Source organism: Sardina pilchardus, chromosome 18 (assembly GCF_963854185.1).
Source record: "Sardina pilchardus chromosome 18, fSarPil1.1, whole genome shotgun sequence".
In the NCBI taxonomy this organism is placed as follows: domain Eukaryota; kingdom Metazoa; phylum Chordata; class Actinopteri; order Clupeiformes; family Clupeidae; genus Sardina; species Sardina pilchardus.
This window is the reverse complement of record NC_085011.1, coordinates 20071103-20079930: the sequence shown is the minus strand read 5'-3', so window position 1 is coordinate 20079930 and position 8828 is coordinate 20071103. Positions and strand designations below refer to the sequence as shown.

The 8828-nt window shown below is 44.1% G+C and overlaps 1 long non-coding RNA gene across 1 annotated transcript; it reads left to right on the top strand.

Moving 5' to 3' along the window:
* Positions 1-1623: 1623 nt before the first annotated feature.
* On the top strand, positions 1624-3078 carry LOC134063503 (uncharacterized). Its single transcript, XR_009936182.1, has 3 exons — positions 1624-1691; positions 2017-2115; positions 2716-3078. It is a non-coding gene; the product is annotated as an uncharacterized LOC134063503 (long non-coding RNA).
* Positions 3079-8828: the final 5750 nt, after the last annotated feature.

Sequence of the window (8828 nt, the reverse complement as noted above, 5' to 3'; positions counted from 1 at the left end):
AAACTCTTTTTTGCCCTGAGACGTCTCAAATGTCAGCGTTTTGGTGGGGTCAAAGGTCAGTGGTTCATGTTATGTCTTGTCTGAGCACACACGTTGTTCGTGCCTCTTTGGCACGTCTTGCGGTTTGCAAACCAATCGCTGTGTGTGTGTGTGTATGTGTGTCTGCTTCCCCTTCAGCTCCAGATCAAAGTAAGCGGGCAGCGCGGGAGCCTGGGCATCAGCATTGCCGGAGGAAAGGGCTCCCTGCCGTACAAGGAGCAAGACGAGGTCAGTCATATCGCCCCGCCGTTCTGCTCGCCCCCCCAACAAGCACGCACACAGAGCTCTGCTCTGCCCTAAAGAGGGGGACTGTCCAACTCATTACACCGGCATCAGCCTCCGAGCTGCAGCCACACTGATAAAGCGCCGCATGCCGTCTAATTCGGAAGATGACAGCTCGCCAAGTGAATTAGCAAGGCCCCGGTGCTCTGGCTGGATCTGAATTTTAATTTCCCGCTCCTTTTAAAAAAAGGCCTCAGCAAAAATGTTGTTTGCCGTTTCTCAGCATCGTACGGTACCTCTCTCAAGAGTGAGGTTTATTTTTTTCAAATGTTCCACATTGTTGGGTTATCTGTTTGTTTACTTGCAGGGCATCTTCATCTCGAGAGTGTCGAAAGGCGGCCCTGCTGAGAGGGCCGGGGTCCACGTGGGAGACCGAGTGCTGGAGGTGGGTGGCACACAGAGTTCTGAGATGCTTCGGACCACATGCATTGCAGCCAGTTTCTAACATCAAAAAGATGCTCATTGCCATGCCTACAGGCTTTAAGCATCACGCTGCAGTAGAGGCCTTACCTGGATAGAATTCATGAGAAAAAGACAAAGTCGCCTCTGAGGAATACATGTTTTATTTTTACCTGTTTTAAGGTCGATCTCATTTGAAAACTTCCAAATCAGCATGGCGAGGGTTTGTGTTTTATGTTGTGTCTCCTTCTGGCCAGTGGAGGGCATTGTGGGACAAAACCATAATCAACCTCCAGTTCAACTCACAGCAATCTGACATCAACAGTTTACAAACGAACAAACGTTTTGCCTGTTTATTCTCCTCAGCTTTGTTTATTATCTGTATGTTGCAGCACAACAAAAGTTGACTTTTTCTGAAGTAGGTCATGCTCATTTGACCTTCTGATATATATACTTTCCTACTCTCCCTCTTGCTGTTGATTAGTGCGTCTGGAGGTCAGTGGGGTTATTTCCCAATATGGAACTCCGTAGTTCGATTTGACTTCTCCTCTCCCACTCCTTTTCCCCAGCCGGCTCTTAGTGCTAACTGTGAGAGAATCATGTGGCCCTTGTGCCGGCAGGTCAACGGTCTGGACATGCAGGAGGTCACCCACCACGAGGCGGTCAGTGCCCTGAGGAATGCTGGGAGCTGCATCAAGATGAAAGTGCTGAGGTCGCGAGCCCTGCCGCACGAGCCCTGTCCCCCGCCAGAGAACCCCGTCGCTTCCAGGGAGACGGAGCTGGGGATGGTCCGACAGCACGACCCCGGGAACAGCGGCGGCGGCGGCGGCGGCGGCGGAGGGGGAGGGGGAGGCGGAGGCGTGGGCAGCAACCGGCATGTGCCCAAGCAGCCCAAAGCGGAGCCGCCGGGATCAGACTACAGTCTGGGCAAGAGGATCGAAGCCGTGGTGGTGTGCAATGGAAACGGAGTGGTGAGCAGACTCCTCTTAGCCATTCATGATGGCTGTGTGTGTGTGTGTGTGTGTGTGTGTGTGTGTGTGTGTGTGTGTGTGTGTGTGTGTGTGTGTGTGTGTGTGTGTGTGTGTGTGTGTGTGTGTGTGTGTGTGTGTGTGTGTGTGTGTGTGTGTGTGTCTGTGTGTGCGCCATTCACCATGCATCATTCAAGTCCTTTTTTTCCATTCAAGGTACTGCATTCAGTGTAGTATCGCATCCTAGCACTTCCTAATGAGCTGAATAGAATGAATGAATCGCTAATTGAATTTTCAATTACCTCTGTGAACAAATGTATTCCATCAGAACCGGCTCAATGCTGAACCAGCCCGCGGTCGAGCCGTGAAGGACGCCGACGCCTCGCTCCAAAACAACGCTCTGCAGGTCATGAAAAACACCATGACGGTAAGTGCCACTGGCCATTAGCATCTCTCAAAATCTGCGTTCTGAGGCAACGATTTGGCTGAACTCAATTCTAGCCTGACAGAATAGGCCTTTCAAGGTTATGAACCGTCGATTGCATACTTTGTTTCGTGTGGACGCTGTCGTGTTTGGTGATTGTTTTGTAGTGTTTGTTTGGCTCCCTCCATGGGCTTTCTTCAAAGAAAAATAATCACAAATTGTGAACAGAAACCAGGGTTGTTTTCCTTTGGACAATTCAAGCAGTCTGTCCGGTACCTTAGTAGTTGTATATTACAGCCCACTTGAGGGGCAATCTGTAATGTCTCAGGTAGCAAAAATATAGCTTTATGCCTTAAATTATCCCAGCAGAATTGCCGTCCTGTTCCTTCTTTCCTCCCTATGATTGGCTGGTTCGACGATAAATCTCCTAATCTCTATTTCTCTTCCTCTATCCCTCTCTCTCTCTCTCTCTTCCTCATTCTCTCTCCCTCTCTCTGTCACACACACTCTCTCTCTCTTTCTCACTCTCTCTCCCTCTCTGTCCGTCTCTGTCGGTCCCCACCACCACCCACACGGCCTGTGTATTGCTGCCCCCCCCCTCAGATACCCCGGATCATCCTCACGCATCCGTCCACCTCGGACGAGGACATTGAGCCCCTCACCCCGAGCCCTGACGAGGGGGATTTGGACGACTTGGACGACCCGGACTCTCACCTGTACTCGGACTGTTTGAGCAGCGCCTTCTATCCGCCGTGAGTCGCTCGGCGCCGAGTGCGGTGTGCGCTCCTGTCCAGGCGGGCCGAGTCGAGGTCGACGCTGGGGGGTCAGTGAGCCTCCTTCTCTCCTCGAGGCTTCTGGGAAGGGATTCGCCATCCACTGGGGACGTACTGTATGTCCTGCCAGCTGCTGTGTTATTTTTTTTATACTCATTTTTGTATGTGGGCTTAATGTACGTAATGCTGCTTATGGAGGAGTAGGGGATGTGTCCTGCAAACATAATTAGAGGCAGATTCGGTTTGTTTGCTCTTTGGTTTATCTGTGGCTGTCTGAGCCATGTTCCTTAAATGTGGAGACTTATTTGATGCTATAGGTCTACAGTAGGACACCATCATTTGAAAAACAATACTACACTAAAACCATTATTGCCATGCTGACACACACACACACACACACACACACACACACACACACACACTCTCTCTCTTTTTTCACTCTTTCAAACACACACACACACACACACACACACACTCTCTCTCTCTCTCTCTCTCTCTCTCTCTCTCTCTCTCTCTCTCTCTCCTTTACACACACACACACACACACACACACACACACACACACACACACTCTCTCTCTTTTTTCACTCTTTGAAACACACACACACACACACACACACACACACACACACACACACACATAAACACACAGGATTTTGCCCAGTACAGAAAAGGAGTTGCAGCAATGCAAATGTTACCCAAACACCCCTCTTTCCAATTCATTTTGAATGTACTCTAATCTGAATGTCCAGCTGCAGTTCAAGGGATCGTTTTGACAGAGCCGAATACATGTTGTGGAGGTTGTTGTACAATATATCTCACAATGTAATTAGCATATATCAGGAGACTGTGACCCTGGCGACCACTGACTGTTCAAGTAGCTCTTGTCAGAAGCACTCTACATCTGGCTTTACTCCTCGAATACTCTTAAACTTTCTAAATGCTCACACGGTCTTTGCATAAGCCTGTGTTGTCATTCTCTGCAAGAAATGCATGTTAACCTTCAGCATACTATCTAGATGTAATTTGCATTTGTAATGAGTTGGTATCTTGCTTTTCAGTGTTCACAGAAAAGCATGTAGAATATAGAAGAAAGAGTGAGTATGTTAATTGGAAACATTTGAAGGACTGATGTTAAAAATTCATCGGAGAATCTCCACCACAGATTTCTCTATTGCCTGGAAATCCAAGGACAGTTGAAGAGTTGCCCTCAGTCACACAGACCCATATGTTCTGCTCTCTTTCAAAGATCTGCATTAAGAACCTCCCCAGTTTCATTACTACGCTGAAGTTGTACAATGACCAGTGAACACTTGCCTAATTCACACCACGGTAGAGCTGAGCAGCTTTTAATAGGTATAAAATTGCCTCAGGGCTTTTGTCTGATTATAAAGCTGGAGCATAAAAAAAAGAGATCATTCACGTTCTTCATCTGAGGCAGAGCGTGACTCATACCCAGTGCTGTTGAAGCTGGCACATTACGGGAAATGTTATTTAATTATTAAATATTTGATTCTATGAGTTACTGTGATCTGCCTTGAGTTAAATCAACAATTAGGCTAATGACAGTTAGGTGATGTGCCACAGTATGTCTACTTTTCAGCTCATCTCTGGGAATCCACAAAGGCATCAGAAAGGCTCTACGTGTTACAACTTCAAACTATCCTGAAATCTGTCTTGTCTAAAGCTGTGTGTTGGAGTTTGACATCAAACCAATTATAAGATTAGTCCAGTGAGGAATGTTTTTGGAGCTTTGCAAAACCACTGAATATACAATACAGTTTTGGACTCCGTATACTGTATCATGTTCTGCCAAAACAAAAGCTAAAATGAAATTATGTTTGAATTAAGCACGGAACAGCTGGCCATTGTGTAATATTTTAATGGTTATACTCACCATCAAAAACACGATCGAAACATTACATGCTATTGTTCTGATGAAGATGTTTCATAGGGCAACAGGACAAGCTAAACAGTGCTTTGGCAATGCAGCTGTATGCAGAGTACAACAACACTAAATACTTCATGCGTTTCTCTGTCCTTTCTAAAACAGTGTAGACATAATTGCGATGGTAACTCAATCAAATACAAAAGCAGGAAGGTGTACAGCCTCTAAGATTTTATACTGAAATAATCTGTTATATGTTCAGTGGTAACTGCTGCATTCAGAAGGCGCAGTAATTAATACCTTATATGCCTTGTGTTGTTTCTTTGTTTATATTCCGGACATTCTTACTGTAAATAATATTTCAATAAACATTTCTCCAAATACTGGTTCAGTAACCAATACTTGATTCAAATTCCAATTTTTTAAAAATACTATTGTGGTTATCTTAGTTGTATTAGCATTATGTTTGCCATTTTTAAGTTGAATGCTGCTATGCAAGCGTGTTCAACAGACATATTTGTCTTATTCAGGCAAGACCAAATAACCAGAAACAGAAAGTGTGTATATGTTTCTTTTATATAAGCATGAGAGATAATGATTGCATTTCAGATGGCCCTTCAAATTTGCAGCTATTCCCTTTGGAGAGACGCCTACTGCACAGGGTAAGTATTCTACCATTTCTGCCTCTTGGTTTTAAATCCATGACCTTTGACCTCTGCACCGTGTTCTTACAGAGCTTTCAGGAACTCAGCTGCCATTCACACTGTTATTTTCAGGTGTTAACAAAAGGGATGGAGAGCTTGAGTGGGAAGTGTTCAACTATGAAATTAGAGAGCGGGGATGTGTTTGTCACAAGTAGCGGTTATACTTTTGAAAACAAAGAAATGTAGACTGAGGTTTTTATGGCTTAGTGGACACCATTTAGCAACCATTTAGGCTACTGTGACAGATCTGCTGAGGTCAGTTTCCTGCATGAAATTGACAACCAGGCAGACAATAATCTTGGGAAGAGATGATCTACACTTGCCAAGTCGTCTCTGGCCAATTTAAATTTCCATTCATATTTTTTCATTTGGCAGATGCTTTTTCAAAAGCATTGTTACATTGTCCCCGGAGCCACTCAAGGGGTTAAATGTCTTGCTCAAGGGCAGAACGGTGAAAGAATTGAACTGACACCAAGTGAACCTTCCAGTTGCTTTGGGGAGGGACACATTATTATGGCATGGGTCATGAGACCTGCTGTGGCATGGCTGTGGCAATACACATGATATGGAGTTTGCATGTATGTCACTTAAATCAAAAGATTATATTTTTTCCTCACTCTCTGGCTTTCATATACACTCTCAAACATAGAGCATAATCCAACATTAGTCAAAGAATGTACCGGTTGAAATGGGAATTGTTGTATTATATGTGAAAACAGTGCATTGGCATCTTGTTCACCACTTGACTTCATCTACAGTGAAAGCTCGCCACTGTTTACCTTGTATGGCAACTGTTGAGCTACTCGCTATTCTTCACAAATAGAATTGACAGAGCGCTATGGATTCCTGAAATTGGTTCTTTACAATTGAGGTCTCAAGTTGAGCTCTTTCACTCTCTTTCTCTCTCACACAAGACAGACGGCCGCAGATGATCATATTTGCTCCTACAGAGCTTGTTTGCTTTTCTGAGTTACTAGAATACCTTTCTTATTGGCATGCTGAGCTCATTTGGAAGGGCAAATATTCTAAACAAGTACCACACTAAAGCCTTTAACATTCAAGGAATACCTTGCATTTTGCACGAATACCTTGCATTTGTTAAATGTCCCCGCCTGCTGAATGTGGAGAGAAACCTTTCTCCTGACCAAGGTTGGTGATATATAATGCCACCTTGATTGTTATTCTCAGAGGTATCTGTGTTGGACTCCTAAGTATCAGATAAGTCATTCATTTGTGAAACTAAGGTCAATATAAATAAATGAACAAATATTGAAAGACAACGAAGAACTGAAACCACTTCAGGGATCCCACTGAGAGTTTAGCATAATACCTTCACTCCTATAGCGCTTTACAGATTAGACTTCAGCTCTTGTCACCCGGGAATGAACCAGCAACCAGCAACAGCAGCGATAAAAACAATGAGACTGTGCTTCTGTGGAAGAGAAAATAATTAAGACGTAATGGCTGACTTGGATACGGGGACCTCTCATGCTAGCTGTTGCACTGGTATTGACGAGGGCTGTGTATTGCTGCAGAGTAGAGGGGTGGGGGTGATGGCAAATAGAGGCAGGCAGGGACGGCTGGGGGTGGCGGTGGTGGTGCTGTTAGTGGTGGCTGGGTGCTGGTATATGGACAGGGGCAGCTGTGAGGGAAATGTAGAATGTGACGCGCACCAAGGATTAGGCAACAGCCTGTCTACTAGTCAGCTTTCACTCGCTCAGTGACAGAGGAGGCAGAACTGCCTGGGGGAAAGGGAAGGTGTGTGTGTGTGTGTGTGTGTGTGTGTGTGTGTGTGTTTGTCTGTCTGTCAGTGTGTGTGTTTGTCTGTCTGTCAGTGTGTGTTTGTGTGTGTGCGTCTGTTTGTCTCTCGTGTGTGTGTGTGTGTGTGTGTGTGTTTGTCGGTCTGTCTCTGTGTATGTGTGTCTCTCTCTCTCTCTGTGTGTGTCTCTGTGTGTGTGTGTGTGTGTGTGTGTGTGTGTGTGTGTGTGTGTGTGAGACTAGGGGGTGTATATCTTGCCATGCGAATGATGGTGATTGTCATGGCAAAGTAGTAATTTATTTTGGAACAGTGGAATTCTCGTTATACACTGGGTGCTTTTTGTAATGGTTAGTGACTTCCACATGCTCTGTATGTGTTTACACTCTGCTTATATTTCACAAGTTCAAATTATACGTTTCTACCCGTTTAGGAAACACAACACATCTACAGTATATATTCACCCCACTGTCTGCAGACATTCCCTGGGGATGCCATATGCATGTCTTAAATATTTGTGACTGCAATGGCAGATGTAAACCTGCAGACGGAACATGCCTTTTAAACAAAAGAGATGTGTGCGCACAATGCTAAAGAACGTCTGAGGTTTGCCTCATGCGCAGGATCAGACACGATAGCGCCTGCTGCATTATTTATTTTCAAAAGAGCGCTTGTGTGTACTGTTTAAAATCAGCACAGGCACACATTTATAACGAACGTCATCAAGCATTTATCTCCATGCAGCGAACAAGACATATCAGGTTTAGAGAAAATACATTTCAGCCAAGACACATCAAGAGACAGCAAGTACACATAATACACATTCTGAATTGAGGTTACCGCAGAAAACACCTTAATCAGTCAAATCAAATTGATGCATCCATGAGTTAGGATTAGATAGTGAATACCTACAGTATTTATGTGTATTGTAAACCATCTAAAAGGGATTTCTTAAACTAAATATCCATTCATACACTGACTCCCTGGATGTCATGTTTAATGACAAAGGTTAGTTTTGCCCCACAAATTAAGTCAGCAAGGAATCTCATCAGCATAACGAGAGCCACGTATGTGACTCACACTGACCTTATACAATATGGGTAATCATTACATTACATTACATTATTTTTGGCCGACGCTTTTTAACCAAAGCGACTATCATCATGAATGCTTCATTAATCATTAATCATCATAATCATTTCATGAGTGACCTTTAACCGAGTTTGCATGACACTTTGTTCAAATTTTCCTGTCTAAGTTACTGAACTGATTGCTTGAGTCCGAAGGCTAGACCTGCTAAAGGGATTTATGAGAGAATGCATGACTCACTCACTCACTAATATCTGTTGTCTATTTTTGAAAGCAGGGGGGTTCCAATCATCAGAGTTTAAACTGAGAAGGATAGTAGATAATTGAGGATTGAGAAATTAGTAATTAAATTTTTCCCCTGAAAAGAATAGATTGAACAATGTATGCTGGATGAATAGAACTCTTAGATATGATTTGGCAATGTAAATGATGAACCAGACATGGTTATTAACTGTTGATGAGAGAGGAGAAAAAAATATGGAAATTTATGCATTTTAATGTTGTGT